General features: G+C 38.9%; 2 protein-coding genes across 3 annotated transcripts in view; one reads left to right on the top strand and one right to left on the bottom strand.

Annotated features, from left to right (window-relative positions):
* Positions 1–16,877, bottom strand: part of LOC119722877 (excitatory amino acid transporter 2-like) — a 75,224-nt gene extending 58,347 nt beyond the window's left edge. Inside the window, exon 1 of one of the 2 annotated variants that reach the window (XM_038193274.1) lies at positions 16,842–16,877. The gene's annotated coding sequence lies outside the window, so the exon portion shown is untranslated. Of the gene's footprint in view, positions 1–12,494; positions 12,751–16,841 lie in introns of those variants that run through there. The other variant, XM_038193273.1, reaches the window with a different exon arrangement.
* Positions 16,878–21,219: 4,342 nt separating this feature from the next.
* The window catches only part of LOC119723231 (probable GPI-anchored adhesin-like protein PGA55), a 38,044-nt gene continuing 33,833 nt past the window's right edge, over positions 21,220–25,430 (top strand). Inside the window, exons 1-2 of the mRNA XM_038193794.1 lie at positions 21,220–21,536; positions 22,426–22,766. The gene's annotated coding sequence lies outside the window, so the exon portion shown is untranslated. The remainder of the gene's footprint in view (positions 21,537–22,425; positions 22,767–25,430) is intronic.

Below are 25,430 nucleotides of genomic sequence, written 5' to 3' on the forward strand. Positions count from 1 at the left end.
ATGGCGTATTAAAGTGTGAAGTAAAAAAGAGGAAATCAGCTGATCCGAGGAAAAGTTGTATGCCTGCTTAATGGTTTGGACTGGATGCTTAATGAAAGAGGTTGCTACCGGTACATGTCAAGAAGACGACATTATCTTCATTTTAGTTCCTAGCCTGTGTTTCACCACCCAGGGAAACTTGTATACAACAGGCCTGCAACTTGGAAGTAACAAAAAAAAGAGGAAACTCCAATCTTTACAAGACTTTGTACAATATTTTTCAATTTTTAATGGCGTAAGTGTGAAGTGAAAAACGAGGAAATTAGCACATCCGAGAAAAAGTTGCATGCCTGACACATTAGGATCCCACACTTTGCCATTCATTACTAACTTTAATGGAACTTTTAATTGGAAGCTGCACGTAAAATATTATAACGTAAGTCACGGGAAAATCCATGCTTGTTATCAAATGGTAATAAAATCATTACTTCAACACAGTTCATAACTATATGCTCATCGGAGCTTGGTGAAAATTGATACATTTGACTTATCTAGGTAAGGCTCAAGGTTAATGTATACTGCCGGATGTAACAGATGAATGTAGGCCAGAGATTAAACTGAATCTTTCTGGTATAAACAAGTGCGGTAGCTGGATGGACAGGGCCATAGTCCAACAATGTGACCGCGCTGTTGGGTTTATTTGTACATTCCTGCAGACTGATTGCTCTTGTGTCACACCAGGCACGATGTCAAATGTTCCAGCCTTTTCTACCAGGTTACTGACGCTACTGTAAGCATCCGTTTCGCATTACGCATCTTTACTGTGCACGTGTGCGTACATATGCGTCAATCAGATTTGCCGATACCTACTCACCACTTAATTCATGTGGCTATCGTAGGTTGTCAAATACCACGCACGTAGTGATTGTTTGCACAACTCGAAGGAAACATCTAAATGATTGCTTCGTCAACCTTGATCTTTTCCTAAGACGGTTCCCCCCGCGTCCTAAGTTTATCTTCAGCCATCGCAATCCTGACTATAATTAACTCGTTAGGGCCGATTTGCGTTACTCGCCGATGACGCTTACAGCTCTGACATCATGGAGCGGTGTGGGGTACATGTACATGCCGCGAGTCCTTTTGTCACAGCTACGGGAAGTGTTATCTTTGGCACACTGTTTTTCTTTTCTCCGACAGCTGCTTTGATAAATCGCAGGTTACGGCTGATAATGATGGACATGAATGCACTCATTTTGCATATTACATTGCTGAAAAATGATCAGTAAACTGTGTGTTGAGATGCGAGCACTTTTTCTTGTCAAATGCAAGGGCCAAGAAGCAAGGGCTTACGTGTACACCTGCATGTAGATTGGACTTGTAAAGACATCAGACCTATGTGACCTTACATGTGCTTGTATGCAGAAAGTGAAATTTAAAAAAAACCTGCTTAAAAATGAACTATATTGCAGCTGCTACATGCTGCATTGAAGTGTATCAACATTTCTTCAATGTAGTCTCAAACTGTACAATTCCTTACAAATAGTGAAAAGATCGATTTCATAAAATTTGAAGGGAAAAAAGTATGAAACTGACAATTCAGCAGCATGTGAATGACATTACTATGACCGCTTTATACTATGACGTTTACCATCAGTAAAATGCCACTGGCAAGTAACTGCTTTCTCTTATGACTTCAGTGAAGTTCACTCCACCAAGTGTGGGCGGAAAGCACCACTTGCGCGTGTCCCTCAATCAAAAGTAATCAAGTTTAATACAATTAAGATAGGATGCGTCTGTAAACACACTCGGGTTAATGGAGGAAATACTAGTGGTGTTATCACACAGTAGGGACGCAACATTCGTGGTGCGTCAAATTACTTCCGACACAATGGGTGGCGAGTGCGTGTACTTCCAAGCGTCAAAATAATCTTTCTGTTTTGAAGTTCATGATGTTCAAATTTTTCAAATTTACAAATGAAAACATTTGAAGGATTATCAATTTCTTTAACTTTTTAACCCAATAGCAACTGTTGTACATTGTATTACATTGTGTTTATCAATGATGAATCCATATGCTCAAGCGATTTGGAACAGTACAGGGAGTAGGGTTCAGGGCAGTACAGGGACTTTTTGGGTTAAATTAGCAAGCAAGCACACTTTGCGAAGATCAACTAATGTGGTAAGTAGTCTTAAATTTATTTCATGAAAGTAATTTTTCATTTTCAGAATGCAGAGATTTGCTTATTCTATGATTTTGGGATTTTCTGGTCAATATTTTGTACCTTGCTCACTGCTGTATGAACTTTAACACACAAGCCTGTTACCTGTTACCAATTTTGAGGATTTACCTAAAAGATGAAAGATGCGTGTACGTTATAAGCACTGGCTTAAGTTCCGTGACCACACTGCACGTGTTTATCGCGACGCTTACGCACGCTGCCACCATCACCTGTTCAGCAGCTTTCTCTGTCCGACTGCCGATTGTCGTGTGATTGTCTATGTATAGCTACACCTGTCTAGGCGCGTATGGTGTGCACTTACCACATTACTTGATGTATCTCTTCATACATCATCATAACAAGTTCATTGTCAGACCAGTTTTTACAGCATGGTATTAGCAGGAATTCTTGGTTATCCCCAGACTGCAAAATTCAACTATGCTCAACAACAGTCAGTAGATTCTAGTGGATTTTGTTCTTTTGAAGGAACCAAAAAACAGCTGGACAACTGCTGTTTCCACAGAATGCTTGAGAAACCCAAACAGTTGTTGGGATTGAGAGAATTTGATATCTAATTACTATCAGGTTGAAAAATCTCCACTCAGAGCTCCATAGACACAAATTCATAGACATGCACATCATCACAAATGTTTTTGTAGTATAGGCAATAACTCTAAACCCACATGTGGACCTTATGAATGATGTGTCTGTTCTACGCACATGTTATTGACGTATGTATGTAATTCAAAACTGTGTCCCACTGAATGGCAAAATGAAGTAGTGCCCCTGCCCCCCTTCCCTTACCCCTCGAAGAAAAAGGACAGCCTTAAGTACAGTGTGCATCACTGCAATATTATCTCAGGATACGCATTAGCTAATGAGCCAAAATGTGCGCCATCAATTTCTCTTAAAGAACAAGGAGAAATGGCAAAGTAAACAAAATTTTAAAAAACTGGAGAATAGGCATTTCATTCATAATCAATTCATTGCCCACCTAAGGTTTCACAGTGCATAGAAAGGTCTTGCAATAAATCGAGGGTTGCGGGAACATATTAACATGCACAAGGACCTCTATTGACAAAACTGTGTTCAAGTAGATTCTTCAAATGATGGATTTCACTAAACTGATGGATTTCATTCTACGAGTCTACAAAATGTATTAATAATTGATGGTTAAGGATACTTCAGTGGAGCACAAAGTACATAGATGTAGCACCTTCAAGTGAAGGCTTCGTTCCAGGTAATAAGACAATGATCTCCTGGGGTAGGCGATTGTGCAAAATGATAAACGATCTGAGATATCTTTGAGAATTCATTGCTTAGTTTCCCAGGGCCCACATTCATTTTGAGTAAAATTAGTCTTTTACAGAGACCTGGATCTTTGAATGTAGGTACTACACAGTCAAACCAAATTAATCAATTAAAAATAAAACTTGAATACAAATTTTAAAGGGATAGATCTGCTATGACCATGAGATACCTACATGTACTACAATGTAACTGTCAAGCATGTAACTCATAAATGGGATGTGAAATGAGCCCATTTGCTCTTTTTATGGAATCATCGCAAAAACAAGGCTACAATGTATACACTGCAAATTAAGGACTATTTCATACTTATTTATTTATTTCAATACTATTTCCATTAACGTTTGTAACCTTTTCAATTGCAAGTTAGAACCCATTCAGTACATCTGTCAACTACATGTAAAGGCTCATACAACCTACAGATATTTCAACTGTCTTGTCAACGGATATCGCACAATCAATGCCAAAGGATGTGGACAAGTTTATGTTGATATTCCATTACTTAATTCTTATGAAGAAAAAGGCCTCAGGAATTGATGGTGTCCAATGTGAATGTATGAATAAATTGGCAGAATGCCGATCAGACACACATACGAAGTGTGAAAAATTACCCTGAGATCTCCCAAGACAGAACACACGATGTTATCATAACTTGAGATAAAAGTTCATCCACAAGGATATGAGTGTATTACTACACAATAGAAGTCATATCCTGCAGCAATGAAAAGAAGCGAAGATTCACAGAAACCTTTTCAGATATTTCTCTTTTTTTGACTGAAATGATTCCCGTTCTCCACTGGAAATGCTGAGATCAGTTAAATGAAGGTTCTTGGTTCTTATTGTCAGGGATTAAAAACGGTGCAAATTGATTCCACATTTCACTTTTCTCTATCAAAAATCCTGTAGGAACTGAGCAATTTCATGCAAAATTTCCAAATATTTTTTTTGGTTTATAAATACCTTTTGAAAGCTCTCCTGAACTTTTAAACTACATACATCTTTCATTAAGTATGTATATATGTAGGTTTGTTTGTGTAATTGGTATGGTTTTACAAGCAAACAGGAGTGGGAGAATGACAGATAGGCTCTGTATGCAGTTAGTGGGAACTTTCTTCGACGGGAATTTTAGACAAGTATTCAATCATTCGGTGGTTATATGATCCTAAAGTGATGGGTATAGGCCTAAGCAACATCAATGATTTGCTTTAAAAGATTATGCAAAACATCAGGGCAACTAAAAACTAAAAAGTTGTACATTAGCGAGACAAGGTACATTAGGGAGATGTTTGTTGCCTAATATTTAAAGTCCTATTTCTAGCCATATTGTTATCGTCGCAAATTGATTTGCCACGCAGCAAAACCCAAATTTGCATAGTTTGGTGAGGGTAGGTTAAGTTAAGGTAAGGGATAGGTGTCATTAAAGTTAGAATTTTGTGTGCACAAGTCTATGGGAATGTCTCCCAAGGTGCCATATGCCGTAATGTGTACTTATGATACTATACCAACAATGCAGCAGATGATACAATCAAAGACAAACACTCATTATAATTTTAAATTTTTGTTTTGTGCGTTGGTTCACATAACGGTCAAGGAGATTGTCATTACAAACATGTACATACATGTAATTCTGTGTTTATAGACCGTATCTATGAATGCCTCAAGGGACTTCACATTATAATTACTCTGATCCACAGGACTGCAGATTGAACAGCCACATAAACCCATGTACATGTGTACATTGTACATTGATATTTTCTATCTAGCCGAAATCTGAAATCACAGGAAAAAGCTGGTGCAGCTTATTATGCAACTGAAATGTAACAATCTCACCAGTATGAGTTTTAGTGATCTTTAATCAGTATGAAAAAGTGCAAATTGTGCTTGCATTTTCTCCAATTGCAGTTTTTGCTGCAACTCATGACGACAATTATCTTCAATGTATGTGGTATTATTTATTATTTTCCCATTTCCAATTTCCTCCCACCCTCCCCAAAAAGACACGCCCCAAATCTGGGCAGCACCAACAATTCTGAACACATGTACCGGTACAAGACTGCTTCAGGGTTTAAATCAACTCAAAAGACTGGATCTATTGAAAAGAAGTCTTTAAAAATCTGGGCACAATAGAATGCGTAATCTGTAATGGCACGAGTTAAATCTGCACAAAAACTGATTCCATGCCAGGAGCTTTGCCAAGGGACGGATTATATTAATTCGTTAGCACTCTCCACCGAAAGGAACGACCATACAAATCTGCGTGTCTGAAAGGCATGCCATTACTCCGGATTATACCAGTAACTTCACAAGTTTTGGAGGCCTTTTGGTCGGGCTAAATCGAGTGGAAGGAAAGAAACTTTGTTGGGGACTTAGAAAAGCCAGTTATGAAACATCTATAGGGTTTCAGAACAAACAGTAACTTTTCGGCTAGTAGTTTGGTTTGTCCCAAGGCAATACCTGCACTTGTGTAAAACAAGAATGGACACTGTACTTTAATTTAAACATCATATGAAAGTGTTTCTGACAGAGAGAAAATTGCCACTCGATTAGGAGTTTAAAAAAAAAGCTTTGAAATGAAAATATTTCCATTCCTATTTTATGTTATTTTTGCATACAACTCGTTTTGGGAAAAAAAAGGCATACATTTACTTTTTGTATAAAGTGTTAACTACCCGATACATTATCTATCCTTAATTTGAACCCTTCCCAAATTAAATACACAACAAAATAATAAGTTAGACATGTAAACACAGTGTACAGAATAAAAAAAAACTATATTATGCCTCAGTATGTAAATCAAATTCTATATCTGTAACTTGGACACAAGCTGCTTATAATCTGAAAGAAAAGAAAAGATAAAAATCACTTAATTTTCCATCGTTCGTCACTCCGACTATTCTGACTTTCAGCCCCGCTGCACTACCAAATAAATCAATTCAAATGATACAGTTCAATTCCGCTGCCGGAAAATCTGACGCATTATACTATCAAAACCCCCACAAGGGAGCTCAGTGGAACACAGAGAAAAACGTTTCGTATTCTTTGTTGGATCTTTAAAAGCATTTTCACACGCAGGAAAGCTGCTACCTGCAGTAGATTGGCCCATATTGCTCGTGCACCACACAATGATGACAAGATTTACAAGGCAAGGAGTTGTGTCACCAGGGATTTCTTGGCGAGATAAGTATCTCAGCTATGGTACTGCCGTGCCGACTTCAAATAAGTATAAGAGAGTCTACTGATCATGAAAATATTATCTTGGCACCAGCATAATGTATCATTAATAATCAGGAATAAATTGGTTCAGATCAGATGTTGAGATAACGGTACCGAAGCACTGTGATTAACCCAGACCCTAAAAAAAAATCTTTTGAAATTTTTTGAAGAAATCAGGAAGGTAGAACCAAACCACTGATAGAGGTTTTTATGTCACTGTTTTCCTGCACACTACTGAGTGCTGACAGTGGTACTTTTTGAAGTATCATTTCAGGAAGGTTCTTCGCAAAAATTCAAAGAGTTATGGGGTACATCCTTCTTCCTTCTTGTTCTAAAACCATTTTTAAAGTAAAATTGTGTTTTAAACATCTTTCAGTCTTGCTAAAATCTATCGTTCAGTCCTTCCCAGTATTAGGCTGCATCCGAATCAGCTGTCTAGAGCTAGTTCTAGGTCTGCGCCCATTGAATATACGCGGGGACGCGCTGACAATAGACGTACCCGTAGCTCTGGAAGCTCGTTTCGGACACGGCCTTACTCACTGCAAAAAAAGAGTTACAAATACAAATGTACACTTTCCTTTTCCAATATCAAACACACAAGTCCGATGAACTTGAAGTAGAGAATTCATCTTTCTCCCCAACTTCAGTTTTCCCTGAGCCCCATCCATGTATTAAAAGAACACCGGGGCAGACAGCAAATATTAGTCTTGATTTAGAGTGAATCTCTTGAAACCAGACGCCAGGAATCTCTGCCAGAAAGCACATCAGCTCCAGGCGATACACTCAATTAATGTGTAACAGCTCCCCAATCAATAGAAACAACCCTGGCCCCATTTACCACAGCCTGAACCGACTCCGTATAATCACACCCTGTTGATCAATAAAATACGGTGCCTTAACCAGTGCGAGTCAGTTCTGCTGCTCCTTGCTACTACCCAACACTAAAAGTTCCACTGCATTTTTCCACGGAATCTCCCCCCGAAGCAAAAACAATTATTCCGCGGTTATGATTGTGACGCGGCCTGGGAATTAATCCGGTACCGCCGGGCAGGTAAAAATTACGGAATGGCACGGCAGGATGTAAAACGATATTTCTGAGTAGGAAAGAAAGAGTACATGAGGGAACTGGAGAGTCACGGCCTAGGCTGCTCAATGTGCTGACTTATCAGGAATCTTCTCTCCATGGAATCCAGATTAATCCCAGACAGTAATCACAATTTCAGAGGGTGGACTACAACCGGGAATAAAAAAAAACCAAAACCTATTTTCAGATCATGTAGTCCGGCCCATGTATCAGGGCATGTGTATGCTAATCTTAGTTTGCTTCCTAGAATTGACTCACTAAAGGTAGGGGGAAAGTAACACTATAGGGATGCACACAACCTATTCCCGTTCAGATCGATATAACACCACAGGCTTCCTGCATGCATATCAATGTTATGCACACACACTCAACTTATCAGGTAACATTTGATACTTCCGTAGCACAGTTCAATAGGTTGCCATGTTCCGTTTGCTTTTAAAAACCATTCTGTCTGGGAGATGAGAACATAAAATACTAGGTTCTCAAACAATGCAGGAGATAAAAAGGCCTCAAACAATTGGGCGTACAGTAATCCTTTTCCCCATATAGTTGGGAAATCTTTTTTGGAAATCTTGACCAACGGTCATGCAAGAAAGATGGCCACAAACCAGTGCTTATAAAATGCATATTTACATTTTTCTCATATTTCAAGTTGTGGAATTATTCTCACATTTAATCTACACATTTTCTTACAAAATTCGGACATTTTAATAAGTCTGGAACTTAGTTTAACCTCCTACTACTTTGGAAGGAGAAACCAAAGTTAGCACCTCAAATTCATCCAGCCATCCTCATCTTAAGATTCTTCACTATATTTTTCCCTTCTTTTCAAAGAGCACTTCCCACTTCAACTGAAGTCTCCCACCTCCATCTATCATATGTTCTGAAGAATCCGGAGTTTCTTTATTGGCATCGTCTAGGCAAAGGTACGCAAAAGGGGCCTTATTAAACAAGGGGTACACAAAAGTGGCTCCACGGGAAGACGAAAAAAGTACCGAAGCACTGCGCAGACAACGCTACAATAAGAAGACCCCTGGATGAATCAAGGACCTCTTAAAAGTCTGTGAGGTTTTTTGAAGAGCTAAGATCACTACTCAAGGAGCCCTAATGCATTTGTGGTTACCTTTGCCTGACTGCTACTGGTCTGTCCGAGTCTAAATAGGGAGCCTTTTCTCCCCGTCTCCATTGATCGGTTCTTTTTTTTTCTCTCACTTTTTCTTCCTTTGTGGGGGGGGGGGGGTGGGGGGATGGAAAGGTGGGTAGGGGAAGAGTGAACTGTGAAGATGGTACGTCTGTAAACTACAAGGCCATTGGAATTATTGACCCAACTTTTGTCTTAACCGGAACCTCTGGGGTGGTAAAACATGTAGATGTATGTCTGATGTTACGGCTTTCTTTCGAACGAAAAAAAAATCCACGGACGTTTAGTCACTGAATTATTTCTGCACAAAATTCGAAATATTGGCTGCCAGACAATACTTTGGCTCTTGCGGGGCAGGTTCACTTACAAGTGTGCAAAATGGAAGCCCTTTTTGAGAGTGTTGCAGATGCCCAAAATCGGAATAAAAGTAGTTTTTTTTTTTTTAAATACATCATCCGAATTAAAAATTCATTTTTTTGATGAGCACAGACCTGCAACTTTAATACTCTTGTATTAAGGAAATTTCAGCACTTTGTCATTAAATTTTATTATAAATATCTTTAAAGCATAAAATATACGTACATAATCTTTTTGAAATTTTGATGCAGCAAAATAGATATTAATTATTAATCTGTGAGATATATACTATAAATTATTAATCTCATACAGACAGCATGGACAAGTGTAACTTTCTACAGTGGTCTCTAAAGACAGAATGAATAATTTTGTTAAGTTCAACGCCAGCTTACCAGTTTCATTTCAATTCTGGGAATGTACATGCATGTGAAGTGCACTTGTCACTAGTTATGTCATTTTGACCTAAATTATGGCCAGGCATATCATAAATAATTCAGTTTATTGATTGGATCCATTAAAGACAATGGCCCTCTTACATTTCCGGCTGAACTAAATGGTTTCATCAATCAGGCAAAGCACGCTACTTACAATCCTTTAGGGAGCAGTAAGCACAAAAACCACTTACACGTAAATGTCCAATTAAAAAAAAAAAATTGCACGCATTCTTGGAATGAGCTTGTGTTTATCAACTTCAAATCCGTAATAAATTGCCAACAATTACTGAAAAGTTGAACAAAGAAATTGACTGGAGCGGGGTCTGAACCTGTGACCTCCGGATTACCATTCCCGTGCTCCACCAACTATCGTGCCCTATGTTGGCTGTTCCCCAAATCATCAATATCTTTGTTCAGGGGGTGCTACATATTGGTGATCATGGGGAACCGCCAACATAGGGCTGGATAGCTCAGTTGGTAGAGCACCGGAATGGTAATCCGGAGGTCCAAGGTTCACACCCCTTTCCAGTCAATTTCTGTGTTCAACTTTTCAAAAATTGTTATAATTCACCGAGTTAGTTTCCCTTTGTGGTTCATTTGATAAATTGCCAACTTTGAAGTTGTATTTTGAATAATGTTTTGCAACTTAATAAGGTTGCTACAAAGCCAGACTCAAACTTGAAAGGAGTCTTTCAGTTTATTGTGCATCTCTATCATTCTAATCCCTGCCTGAAAAAAATTATACCAAATTGAATTTAGTTTTCCACTTTTAGGATAATTCATTACAGCATCCCAAATCATGAAAAAGATATTTCATTTTCATATACTGTGTTCTCTTGCGGATGACAGTGATATGATAGTACTACATACATGTAGGTACATAAAGGGAAAGCAAAATACCAACAAAAATGTATTGGCTGAATTCTTCTCCATTGAATAGTTTACATGAATTGCAGTAATTTTAATTAAATCTCTTTAGAAAACTGCCAGTATGCCGTCAATTACAGTCGTGTACTATGCTTTCCTGAGATAAAAACATGTACATAACAGCCACTCTTTAGAAACAGTCAAAACAGGAAAAGGCTGCAGGACAAGTCAATGAACTTTTCACCATTCTGACAATGAAGTACCCCGAGGCGTACTTGGGACAGGTTTAATATAATGAAGCTGAGTTAATGGTTTGGATCGTCAAGGACAGACGGGGGCAGATCCTTTATCCTGACTCCTGGAGGAAGGGCCTCGTAAAATGATAATTGCCATATTACTCCTCCCGAGTATAATCCTTGAAATTAAATGGATGCATTACTGGCAGCCATCTCATTTAAGTGATGAGAATACGTCCAAATAGATGACTCTGACATTTTTCATTGTAAATTAAAATACTAACAAATGAAAATCCTTTCATTTTTGAATATATGAAGATGAAAAACGGTTAAAAGCGAGTAATTTAGTTTTCCTCCAAGCCCCCTCTTTTTTGTCTTTTCTTTTTTGCGAGGGAGGGGGGATTCAGTTAGAATTGTTCTCAACAGTAGTATCAAATGCCTGAACTCATCTTTTCTAAAAAATTAATAAAGAAATAAACAGAAGCTATGGAATGATGTATCATTTGAACTTAATATAACTGGAGTTCTGTTTATAAATCTGGGGGCATCCCTGAGAATGCCCTTTCTGTTCCAACATCCAACACTACAGTATCTTGAGATGCAGCAAAATGAGCAATGTTTACCACGCACTCTAGAAGCGAAAAAAAGGACAGCAAGTTCTGTGATATCCGACACAATGAGTGCAAGAGTATACTCTGTCAACACTAAAGATTCCTTATTACCAAGTATTCAAGAGCCACAGAGGATTTACACAACAAACTGTGAGCGATTCAGGAATGACCATTCAAGAGGGTTTCAGGCGTCCCAGCTAATTAGGAGCTTGCAAGAGACCAAATCTCCCAGAAAGCTCCACAATGGGACCCCAACAATGAACTCTGTGCTGCTCACTGACAGCCCAACTCTCAGCCTCACGATCACAACGAAACTGCCATTTAGAAATTAAGTCTCTCCTTGCAAGAGGGCACTTCAAAAGTCAAGCTATTCAGCACTTTTCTGAGCACAAAACCACCTTTCTTGAGAAAAGCTCAAAGTTTACTAAGGACCACCCTGGAATGTTGCCAAGAGAAGTGGAGGAAAGGCAGTGTAAAGTTGCAAACCCAGAGGGCAAGGTTTTTTTTTCTTCTGGGGTTTGGAGTGATGAAGGAGAGAGATGAAAGACACCCAAGGCACCAGTTTGGTTAAATTGGCCACCGCCCAACTGCATCAATAAACAATGCCAGTTTGAAGTCAAAATACAGAAGGGTGCGGGTAGGGAGAAGAAACTTCAAAATGAAACTTTGAAATTCAACTGAATAAATCTCTGCATTATTATTTTGAGAAGAAAGCAATTGCTCCAATTCAAAGGAAACAGCTCAGTGCTCATTGTGATTAATATTTAATAAACCAAAAATTTGAACTTAAATTCAATGATTTCTCTAACAAATAGCTGGCACTGAATTTCCAACAGATTTGAAATAGGGATGCATGGTTGGAATGGAAGCATGTTGCATGGAGGAAAGCAGTCATTAACCACAGATTTCTCCAAACTATTCTTTACAATCAAACTGGAATCAGAATACTTTACATACTGCTGTCATACGTTTACTGTTCAAGAAATGAAGTGAACACCACAATTAATAAGCTAAAGAGTGTATGGGTTCACTAAAAGATACTTACCAAGAAAATACACCTGAAGTATTCAAGTCTCAAGTCACCACAAAACTGTCTGATCTCCGAAACGATTGAAATCCAGCAGAGAAGGCTGTGGCCAGCGCTTTTTGACCGATGTGCAAGGGACAGAGACACAGCCCACAACGAAACCCCTCACTACAGTGAGAGGCGCAAGTGACTTCACTCCGAACCTCTGCCAAGTGCCAAGCCACAGAGAATTTGTGATGCTCTGTTGGGCACACACACAACACACAGCAGACACACTCCACGGTGCTCTCAATAAGCCTGTAAGCCAATACGCTGCGCTGATTGAAGTGCGCCGGCCCACAATGCCACGGTATCTGCCTGGGTCTCGGTCCAGGGACTGCCGTGTTATTATTGTAGTTATTAAAGGATGCTGCTAGCTCTCTACTTGCGCTGCACTGAGCAAGCACAAGACAGATACGTCAGGAGAGAAGGAAAAAAAGATGACGACGATATGGAATGACAGACTTGAAATGCCTCAGAGACACATACAGTTTATGGAGGTTATGAACATGCATTCAATAATACAAAATGCACATCACTGTCAATGCCTATTCACTACTGTTATGTTAAACTATTTCAGAATACACAATATTAAAAACAAATTATAATAATAACAAACGAATATGTAAACAATAAACTTTATTTCATATCTGTCAAAAGCAGTTTCCATTATTTGTAATTCTGAATGATTGTCTTGATATATCTGCCATCCAATAATACATTAAATGTTCATGATCACATGAAATTGCAATTAGCAGTTTCCAATGTTAATAACTTTTAACAGTTCATTTGGAGAACAACTAGAGTATTTAGAAACAGGACATGTTCATCATCACAACCGCTGACTTGAAGAGTTTGAACAGTTTCACGAAAAGTTTCACCAACAAAAGGATCCAGACAGGACAATGAAGTTAAATCGACTGGAAGGAGTAAGTGAGGCAGAAGTTGGTTCCTTTCACAAGCTACAATGCTTCAGGATGTTTATTGTCTGATCGTTCTTTTCCTTTCACATTTATCTTAAGTTTCCACCCTCTCAAATCCAGATCCGGTTTTAAAAGTTGAAGCATAAAGCTGTTGAAAACAGTGTAAAATCCACAGGAGATGGTTGAAGGAAACGTAAAGCCCTAAATCTCCTTCTTGAAAGTCATCAAAAAACATTTTAAAGGTAGAGTAGACCATTTGTCATTTGTGCATTTTTTTTTTTTTGAAGCAACAAAAGTGCTCAAATTCTAAAGACGGGTGTTTAACATTTAACAACTACCCTGATGAAGGTTTACCTCGGTTAATGCTGTATATTCCGAGAAAACAATATGTTAGGATCTCGATTTCAATTCAAAAGTTTCGATTCATGTTTAGAATTGCACCCAAAATCAGCATAGGGGACACGTTCTCATTCAGCTGATGGCAGCTACACGATGTCATGCACTGAACCGACGAATAATAGCATCTGCGCGCGTGTGTGTCGTGTCAATGCTTGCCCGCACCCATTCACAGATTCAACGAATTATGCTCCAACTACTACTAATGGAAATTTCCAAAAATGCATCACTTGACGCAACTTTGGAAATGGCCTTCTTTTATTGTTTTCTTGAAAATGACAGCATACCAGAAAGAATAATTTCACAGGGAGTTTATTGCCATTACTACCTTTAAACCAAGTAAGCTTTTCAAAAATAATTTTGTCTGTTACTTTTTGGATAGCTGCAAATGATCTACTTCACCTTTAAATCTGGGAGTGAACCAAGAAAATCACGCTGCACACAATACAGCACAGTTTATAAATAAATACAAATCTTGGTGACAAAATAAACTGGGCAAAATCACAGAGCTGGCATTGGTTGATTTATGCTGAAAGACTTTTAAATACACTCTGCACTTTTTCCTCTGTGGCCTACCTAATTATGTTCAAGCAGTTGGCAAAACCAATAAAATATGACTAAATAATTTATGTTTGCATAGCAGCAATACACTTGCCCACGTCAGTACATTTTCAGTGGTACAATATAGGCATATATTAAAGCTCCTAATTGTATAAGGGTCAAACCAAACAGACAGCTTGTCACCTGCACATGTATTTGCAAGAGTTAATGACAAGAAAGGTAAAGTAACACAAACAGCTCGGAGCTCTTTTTACACTTACAAAGCTATGCTAAGCATTAACTGCCGACAGTGGTGCACCAAAGGGGGGGGGGGTCAGGGGGCTGAGGCACAAAAAGAGGGATGCTGAAAAGGAAAGAAGGCGGCCATAACTTACGCTATTACATGTATTTTAATAGTAATTTAACATGAGGTAAAAGTTTTGGTAGAAACTAGTACTATACCAGAAATGAAGTCTATAGCCTACAGCAAGTCAGCATTCAGGCGTCTATTCTCTCTCCTACAACACCGGTCTTTTGCAAATTATTCTCGTAAAATGTACATATTATCATAGAGCAAGGATTATTATGCACTTCACTATTAATTATGCTTTAAAATTAATAAGGCAAAATTTTTCATTTTATGCCTGACATATTCCATTAGTAATGGAATATATCAATTAAATAACTTATTTGGCTAGGCCTTCATAGGCTCTATCAATCATTCCCCGATATGGTAGGCCTAATTGGTTCCTTTCCCTTAAAGGGAATATACAACATTTGCAAACATCGAAAAATAAAACTACCAAGTTTTTACGAAATACCTTACTAGATGTTGGTAAATGACAGTCTCAAGCATCTTGTAAAATTATGGCACCTGGTGTGAAGTCATTTTCAAGAAAATGGTATTTTTGTAAACATTTCCAACGGTGGTCGGCCGACCAGCGTTGGAAAAACCTAACTATTTTTCAACTACTGCTCCAAATTTACAATTTTTTCAGTCCAAATTTTGTTTGCTATTGGTTACATGTTCATGAACGGGTGCAGGCCAGCTAGACTGGTTCCCTTGCCTTACAATTTTCCATCATCTATAAATTGATCCATTTTATCTTTTGTGGAGTCAGGGAACCAGACTACTTGAACATTTTTGTTTTTCTTGGTTTTTCCAACCTTTTCGAACACCAAACTTCAAAAATGTCAGTGTAACAATATTTGATCTATTATACTAACCTCTCAAATAGTTCATTTCTGAAAATTACAGCAAAAGCCAATGATGTACATTCCCTTTAAACATTCTTTCACAATTGTGGTGGATTGACCCAGTCAAGTAAGAAAGCCAAATATTTTATTTTACAGAATAAAAGGGAAATTTGATGATGCATGAGACAATACATTCAGCTTGGCATTTACTCAGGCCAAGTACAAAAATAAACCCGTTTCTCATTCCCCACCGCTTCCATTTTTTCCACCCATTTTTGAAATTTAATTCTTACATTTGCAATATATTTAGCGCACGTATTGTCATTATATTGTCTTTTTTTGTTTCCTAACAAAATTGTAGCTATTTAGAAAGGGGGAATACGGCTCCTTTAGACACAATTTTGTGTGAGCAAAAGAGTCATGAAAATGGAAGAATCCCTGTGCCATCTTGGAAAATCAGCCGTCTTTTTTGTGGGGGGGGGGGGGGGTTGGAAAAAAAACAACCGCCTCTTTCATTTTATTTAAAAAGAAAAAGACATACACACAGACGGAATACGCTATCGCAAAATCCCCCGGAAAAAAAATGTTGCAACCTGACGCCACTTGCGCGATTGTGTACAAAGTCTATGGAGAGTCAAGAAAATTTCCTAACAAAATTGAAATGTTTCTCAGTCCCAGATTCATGTCTTATCATCATTTTTGCAATGACTGACCTTCATTGAGATGATATACATGATATAAGAAGAACAAAGTGGTGTCAGGTTGCAACATTTTTTTCCAATCCCCCTTTCTGGCTTTAAAGCCAGCGGGGATAAAAAGCCCAGACGAGAAACTTTTTTTTTTTTACTCCGCCTTACATATATGCAACATCATTGAAGTTTACTGTCAAAAGTAGAGTTCCAAAACCTTTGGACAAAAATTAAGTCTTTTTTTTTTCTCACTTCCAAACTTATAAGTATGGGATTGTAGCTTCTTTTAAATAGTGTGAAGGTTCGTAGATTGGAAACAGAACTAATAATTTACACCTGCCGCAAAGTCACTGTTAAATGACACCTGTTGAACGCATTAAAATCAAAACTGTTGCGAACTTGCGTGTAACTGCACCGCAATGCCTGCCAGTGCCACGTTTGCAAAACATCTTAATTTCAACGCAAAAAGATACGAGCGTTCAACTAAATACAGAACAATTTGCCACTACCAGAAAGCTCTAACGAGAATTTAACAGAAATTTCCACAAAAAGTGAAATTTAAATATTTTAGGCCTACTTACCAGGTCCAAACTTAAAGTAACTTGTACTTGTAGTTTCGTCCAAAAACGTTGCGCTGGCGGAGCAGACGAAAATGAAAGTCTGCTCGTTGGACGTTGGCCGATACCGATTTCGAGACTTGACTTAATCGATACTACCTCCCGATGAATATAATCGATTAAAAATAGTTATACCGCAAATCAGTAAGACTGTTTTCCGTCAAATATATATTTTTTTCCAGCCCAAAAGTCAGACGCTTAATTCAGTTTACTGACATAAATGATATCTAACACACTGGGAACATAGTCCCTTTGAACACAGTATTATTGAACAACAAGGTTAGGCCAGGGCGCCCCCATTCTGTAGATCAAATTTCAAGTGAGTAGATCATATCTGTCCGTGCAGCAAAACGTGTAAGGAGATAAATATCACATTTGAAGAATTAAAAAAATATAAAATTGAATTTTTTTTAGAGATTTTCGAATCACCGCTTTATTTCCACTCTTAGTTTTCTCTTGGCTAAATTTTTAAAAAAATCTGAAAGACATTCTTCCCAAGTTGATTAGATGATATAGAGATAATTAAAATTCTTCGCATGATTTCTTGTCAGTATTAATTAATGTAAAAAAAATTCACTTTCTTCCCTTACTTTTCTAAGTTAATTTGAACCGATATCTTGGTATCGATACTGGTGTAATTGCGTGAGGGTTTTTTTGTGGGGGCGCTACAACGAATATAGCATCTCGATTCCTGGACTCGGGCCAAAAATACAACTTGGGTGACAATTTTCTAATGCCAATGACATCACTTCTAAGAAATGCAATTTCTTTCAACTTATCAGGTGTTAAAAAACAAATCGTGACCCTGAAATGGCTCAGAGTCTATTTTAATTTGTCCTTTTTTTGTTCCGCAACTGTTAACAGTTATAAAAGTATAAGCCTCAACACTAGCACAATCTTGCGGTGATCATACAACCCGCCACCTCGCGACAATAGTCCATTTAATCTCTTCAAGTAAACCAACAGGATTATCCGCACGCCAAATAATCCGGCTAGATTGAGCGGCCATTTAATTATAGTTTGCTCAAGGATTAAATTCGAATTTCGTCTGAATGGGCGACTGAAAGGTATGGTAATCTTCACACCGGAATTGAAAAGATGGACAATCATCATGACAGTGTAGTTTTCTTCTGGTAACCTTTCCCCCTATAAGTAAAATAGTTTTAAACGAATATCGTCTAATTCATTTGTTTTTAATCAAAAAAAATATCCTGAAGTAAACTGTTGTAAAAAAAAATATCGGGAAAAAGAGCAAAATATGTTCGCCTATACTGCTAGATGCTATTCAAAAGTTTGAAATGTATACATAATGTGCGTGTGTTCGTCAAAGATAAAATATGGAGTTTGGAAACAAAAAATGTATATTTTCAGTGAGCACATACTGGCTGCTTTCGCCTTCATTTTATTTGACGTCTTGTATTTTTTCCCAATACGTGTCCGAGTTCTTTCTTCTGGGTCATTCTATGTCGTCAGCACCAAAATTCGGGGATTAAGTCGTCTAGTCAGCTGCTTTTGTTATCGATTATTCTGCTCAACTTAACATGAGCAGAAATATTGATTGCGTACAAGATTAAGAGATACAAGGCAAGATTAAACACGTCGTGCAGTCACGGGGAATGGTGTTATATACTAAACTTCCACTAGGGGCCTCTTTTATTGGGGGGGGGGGGGGGCGGGGTGCGCGCGGTGTTCGATTCCAGAGATAGAATTTGACTGAACCCTTCTTGTTTTCAAGAATTATAACCCAAAAGTAGGCGATCGTGGATTCTCACGGGCTAGGGGAAATTATAAATTGTCTTGGGCCCTATTATTTTCCAAATTAGTTTCTTCGAACTTGATGGGATGATAGTTCAGAATAGTTTAATGCTAAACAATGACGCGTAACAAAGCCACATTTTCCAAGGACAGACGACAAAAAGGCAGTTTTAAAGCAAAATCGCGCTCCAACTTGTACTATGTAGGCATCAACCAGACGTTTGTGGAGGTTTAACAAAAAGTATACGTTGGTTTTACAAGTGACGTTACAGTTGAGACATTGGGTTGATCAATGAGGGCGCTCTTCACAACTTCGGCTTAAAAATCAAGGGGACTTTTTGCGCTAGCGTTTCACCTTATGATGATAGACTGTTTATTTTTTCGACATGTCTTCGAGAAAATTACTCTTTATGTATTCTTTTAAGTGCATGGAAACTTACTGGGGGTGGAAACTGTTTGATGAAGGGGAGGGGTTACCAGTCTTGTCCTTTTTCTAAAAAAAAAAAAAACAATGGGACACACAGTCCTGTCAACATATTGTCAATGATTTCTTTTTTGTAATTTTGCACATTCTTTTTAAAAGATTTTTGCTGTCATTGTTTTAAAAGTTACTATTGTCCACGTGAAAGCAATATTTAGTTCATAACTTTGTTTATTAATTAGCTTTGCCTTTGAGAAAAGACGTCATCAAAAATGTAATTGTCGGGCCATCTAGAAGAATGCCTTTTTGTGTGTGTGTTTTTTTTAGTGTATGGCCCTGTACAAATCCAGTTGTTCAGCATGCGTTATCTCCACATCTCAGTGTTCCTAGAGGATATAAGGTAATTAATTGTCCTCCAAATAGCCCGGGCCCGAACCATCCCGGGCTCAGGGATGACCGCTGGAAATCCTTTTCACTTATCACCCTCACTCATTATCTCTGATAATTTAATTCTTCTTTTGTGAAAAGTTGTTTTTAAAGTTCGTGAGGCATAATTAAGGTCAAATTTGGGTCCTAGGGTTTTTTTTCTGGAGGGAGCAAGCAAGAGTTACCTGTTGCAGGTTTTTAGTAAAGTCTAAGAAATAAGGTGCGTGTGTGAATAGACCTTAACTGATACAAACGAAAATGAGTCAAATAGAGTATTTGACCACCGTTTTGTTGTTACAAAAATAAGCTGGTGCTAGAATAAGACAAAAACAATTTTATAAAAAGGTTAGTTGTTTATAATGACTTTTAAAGATTAAACAACAGTCATTAAAACGCCATTATTTATTTTTTTCAAAAACACTTAGGTCCAATATAGACTTAAATAGCTTAAAACTTAGTTGAAAGGTGTTTTTATTATTTGAGAAAAAAAGTGACCATGAAACACCTGTCCCTTTGTTGCAATCGTGATTTTTTTTCTCCCTAAAAGTTTGTTACAGGTTGATACTCTGAGAAGCTATGGGCAGCCGATATGACCAATCCCTCTGACCAAGTTTTTCTCTTTGTTTTTTTGTTTAGACTCAACTTTTCTGACCTGCCCTTGTACATCGATAAAAGTTCAACAAGTCTTAACAACTTCCAAGCCAGTTTAATCTGTTACTTCCTGCATGTGTTGATTAACTGCATACAACATAAGCAAGAAGCAAGAAAACCTATTCCTGTGCATACAGTCCCATTTGAAATATCAAAACACGATACATATTTCAATTATATATACCAGAAGAGCCCAATGTTAATTACAAACAATTTTTAGAGAATAGAATATGCAGAAATACTGATTAGAAGTTTTCTCACCATTTTCAGAGCCCATTGGTGCAAAGTTAGAGGTATAGAGATGTGTTTCTCAAATGTTTGTTGATCCGAACACAGCTGTTTCTGCTAATTAACCTGTGCAGTATGAATCACAGTGTCACTGACACCGGGTACGGAGCATTGTGCCAACACACTCTTTGCGTGTGCACGTGGGCTTATCCCAAACTTATTTTTTTTAAAGCCAATGATGACATATAAGATGGTATCTTGGAGTTTTGCATCTTGGGAAGAAGGCATTCAATCCATCTGAGTTGTAGTTGAGTTCATCACAAGTCAAATCACAAGTCAATCACAAGTCAAATCACAAGTCAAATCACAAGCCCATCACAAGTCCATCACGTACATGTCAAATCACAAGTCCAACACAAGTCCCAATGACCATCACTAGTAAAGTACATCGCAAGTTTATCACAAGTCCATCATAAGTCCATCACAAGTCCATCACAAGTCAAATCACAAGTTTATCACAAGTCCATCATAAGTCAAATCACAAGTCCATCACAAGTCAATCACAAGTCAAATCACAAGTCCATCACAAGTCCATCACAAGTCAAATCACAAGTTCATCACAAGTCCATCACAAGTCCAATGACCATCAAAAGTCCATCACAAGTCAAATCACAAGTGCATCACAAGTCAAATCACCTTGATACTAAAATCATACCAAAAATGGCAAAAGGTTCCACTCTTCTCTGCAAATATGCATGTGGTATCCGTTATAAAGTGTCAACACCACTTGTTTTTGTTTTTTACATAAAACATTTTTTAAATTTCTTTCTGAAAAAAAAAAACCCCAACGGTCCTGTTGACGTCCAAATAAAAGTCGACGTTGCTAATTGATAACGTTCCCTCCTGCATTGGATGTTTCCTCGCGTGCTTAACATAATCACGCAAAGTCCACCGTTGATAACCGCAGAGCAGCTGCACTGGCACGCAGGTACTCCAAGTGGCTTAGTGATGACAGATCAGCAGGTAGTAGCAACTAATTCATCCACTGAACATGTGTGTTTCGCCATTTCAGGCGTCAAGCACTTCGTACTAGGGTGTGAACGACTTTTGGAACCCTGGATCAAGTGCAGTGATATTGGTGCTAGTCTGTTTTCCGTGCTCAGCAATTCAGAAGTTGTGTGAGTAGTTCCTAATTTAATTTTCACAGATATTTGGAAGCCTGCACTGCACGCAGATTCCATAATTGTCGCAGTAATCTCCAACTTCCTCCGTTCGTTTTTAGCACAACATGCTCTCAAGCAGTTTATTTGGACACGTTTGGTCATTGTTTTCATTGTGGTCTAGTAGGTGTCTTTGTGCAAATAGCCCTTTAGGCCAGCAATTTTATTGAGAATTGGTCCAGCTAAACTTTGATGTAGTCCTTTCGTTGGATTCTTGCTCTTTGTGTACATCGAGTCGACATGTAGACTCAAAATTGTGCCTTCTGGAGATAAGCGATATTCGACTTTAAAGGTAATAAAACAACACTTGCTTTTGCTATATTTTTCAGAAATGGATGAATTTGGGGTTTTATTTACAGTAAATATTGTTACACTGATTTGTTTGAAGTTTTGTGTTCATAGATGCAGGAAAAACCAAGAAAAAATGGTTTTCTTGTAGTCTGGTTCCCTGACCCTACTTTAGATGAAACGGAGCTACTTATAGACATAGAGGGAATTGTCAGGTCAGGGAACCAGACTAGCTGGCTTGCAATGGAAAAAGTCATGTTTTTCCAACGATGGCCAGCCAACCATCGTTGCAAATTGATATGCAAAGTCCACATTTCTTGAAATTGACAGCACACCATGTGCCAGGATTTCACACGATGCTCGAGACTATTGTTTACTTACAGTTAAGTAAGGTATTTCTTAATAATTTAGTACTTTTGTTTTTTACCTTTAAACCTCATTGGGCATTATTTTTGTTTTGTCTTATCTAGACAATCATTTCTGCACTCAAACAGTTAATGCTCTGAAATATTAATTTCAGTAATTTTTGTATTAAGTTATTAAAGTCTTGTTTCATTAGCAGCTTCTTGGTATGTCTTTGGGTCATCGACCAGGAACTACCCTACTGTCACCGTCATGAGTCAACGTTCTTCCTGTCCTCCAAAGTCGTCCTTGCCAAACGCCTTGGAGTCTGCCCCTCGATGTGTGGCTTCCTGCGCAGATAAAGGCACTGCGGTTGTGTTCATTGCCGCATATGTGCTCGCTTCGCACTAATTTTAGGACTTCATTAAACGTGGTGATAAGCCCACATTGGCCAGTTGCACTCGGTTGGGTCGTGGTAGCAGATCGTCAGTGGATGGTGGTGGGTACCTCTTGGAAGGAATACCTTGTGGATGAACAATCTAGTCTGTTACGTGACAGGTAAGATCTTTGATTATTTTGAAATACAACTTTTGTTTATTGTGTCAAGCTATATTCTCAAGATTATAGTTTAAACATTAAGGCATGCCATATCAGTCACACGTGTACCATACCATCCAGAATTTTTGTCAAAAGGGGGAAGGTGTCTTAAATTTTGAAGCTCATTCTGTACCACACTGTTGCATCCACTCGTCACTGTGGCGGCACACTTATTCTCTACCACACTGTTGCATCCACTCGTCACTGTGACGGCGCGCTCATTCTAAACCACACTGTTGCATCCACTCATCACTGTGACAGCGCACTCATTCTATACCACACTGTTGCATCCACTGGTCACTGTGATGGCACGCTCATTCTATACTACACTGTTGCATCCACTCGTCACTGTGACGGCACACTCATTCTATACCACACTGTTGCATCCACTCGTCACTGTGACGGCACACTCATTCTATACCACACTGTTGCATCCACTCGTCACTGTGACGGCGCACTCATTCTATACCACACTGTTGCATCCACTCGTCACTGTGAGAGCCCACTCATTCTATACCACACTGTTGCATCAACTCATCACTGTGACGGCGCACTCATTCTATACCACACTGTTGCATCCACTCATCACTGTGACGGCGCGCTCATTCTATACCACACTGTTGCATCCACTCATCACTGTGACGGCACGCTCATTCTATACCACACTGTTGCATCCACTCATCACTGTGAAGGCGCACTCATTCTATACCACACTGTTGTATCCACTCATCACTGTGACGGCACGCTCATTCTATACCACACTGTTGCATCCACTCATCACTGTGACGGCACGCTCATTCTATACCACACTGTTGCATCCACTCATCACTGTGACGGCGCGCTCATTCTATACCACACTGTTGCATCCACTCATCACTGTGACGGCACGCTCATTCTATACCACACTGTTGCATCCACTCATCACTGTGACGGCGCACTCATTCTATACCACACTGTTGCATCCACTCGTCACTGTAACGGCGCACTCATTCTATACCACACTGTTGCATCCACTCGTCACTGTGACGGCGCACTAATTCTATACCACACTGTTGCATCCACTCATCACTGTGACAGCGCACTCATTCTATACCACACTGTTGCATCCACTCATCACTGTGACGGCACGCTCATTCTATACCACACTGTTGCATCCACTCATCACTGTGAAGGCGCACTCATTCTATACCACACTGTTGCATCCACTCGTCACTGTGAAGGCGCACTCATTCTATACCACACTGTTGCATCCACTCGTCACTGTGACGGTGCACTCATTCTATACCACACTGTTGCATCCACTCGTCACTGTGACGGCGCACTAATTCTATACCACACTGTTGCATCCACTCATCACTGTGACAGCGCACTCATTCTATACCACACTGTTGCATCCACTCATCACTGTGACGGCACGCTCATTCTATACCACACTGTTGCATCCACTCATCACTGTGAAGGCGCACTCATTCTATACCACACTGTTGCATCCACTCGTCACTGTGAAGGCGCACTCATTCTATACCACACTGTTGCATCCACTCGTCACTGTGACGGTGCACTCATTCTATACCACACTGTTGCATCCACTCGTCACTGTGACGGCGCACTCATTCTATACCTCACTGTTGCATCCACTCGTCATTGTGACGTGACGGCGCACTCATTCTATAACACAGTTGTTGCATCCACTCATCACGTGATAGCATACTCATTCTATACCATGATGCTGCATCCACTCAGCACTATAATGACGGACTAATCCTATACCACACTGCTTCAACTTACATAAACTGCATAATCTTCCTTTTAGTTGCTCACAAACTTTAATTGAAAGTGTTTTTGCCAATCATGCCAGCTTTCAATATCAATTTGAAAGCTGTACCTCACATCTATATTCATACCCCCCCCCAAAAAAAATGTCAAGTCTTCCTTCAGACCTACTTAGTTCTTTCAGACACTCAAATGCAAAGTGAAGTTGTCAAGTGGCGTTTTTGTTTCCACGCAACCTCGACCGAATCAACCCATTTCCTGGTCACACTGAGTAATAGCCCGAAGGAATTTCCACTGTTGAAACAATGGCTTCCTCCCAGGATGTTTTCTCTTGTCGTCTGGAAATGTTTCTGGTCGCTGTTGACATACTGACCTGGTGCCTTCCTCTGTGCTGTTACAAAAGCAAGTCCAATTAAAAGAGGTCAAGTTTGGCACACAGCCAAGTTCATTTTGGTGTCTGAAGATTTCAAACTTGGCAAATATAGGACCAAGAATACTGATTTTGTCGTCAAACTCGTGTGCACAGATCACCCATAAATGAAGATGAACTTTACATTGTGTGTGTTTTATGTTGAGTTGTAATGCATCGGAATGCTCAGGTCAAGTTAGGTCAGGTCGGGTCGGGTCGGGTCAGGTCTATATGGGCCTTATGCATGCCATTTTTGTAAAGTGCCCTGAATGTACCGTATTTCATTAATTGTTAACTGTTGAATGGTGCCAGACTATTTACGCAGGCATATAATATAGCCTTTTTTATCTGGCTTTAAACATTAGGAAACGTTAAATTACAAATTTTAAATTATTCATTGAAGCAGACTAGAATTAAATAGTAATTAACTTGCTTTCATTTCT

The sequence above is a fragment of the Patiria miniata genome, unplaced genomic scaffold (assembly GCF_015706575.1).
Source record: "Patiria miniata isolate m_02_andy unplaced genomic scaffold, ASM1570657v1 HiC_scaffold_16, whole genome shotgun sequence".
Lineage (NCBI taxonomy): Eukaryota > Metazoa > Echinodermata > Asteroidea > Valvatida > Asterinidae > Patiria > Patiria miniata.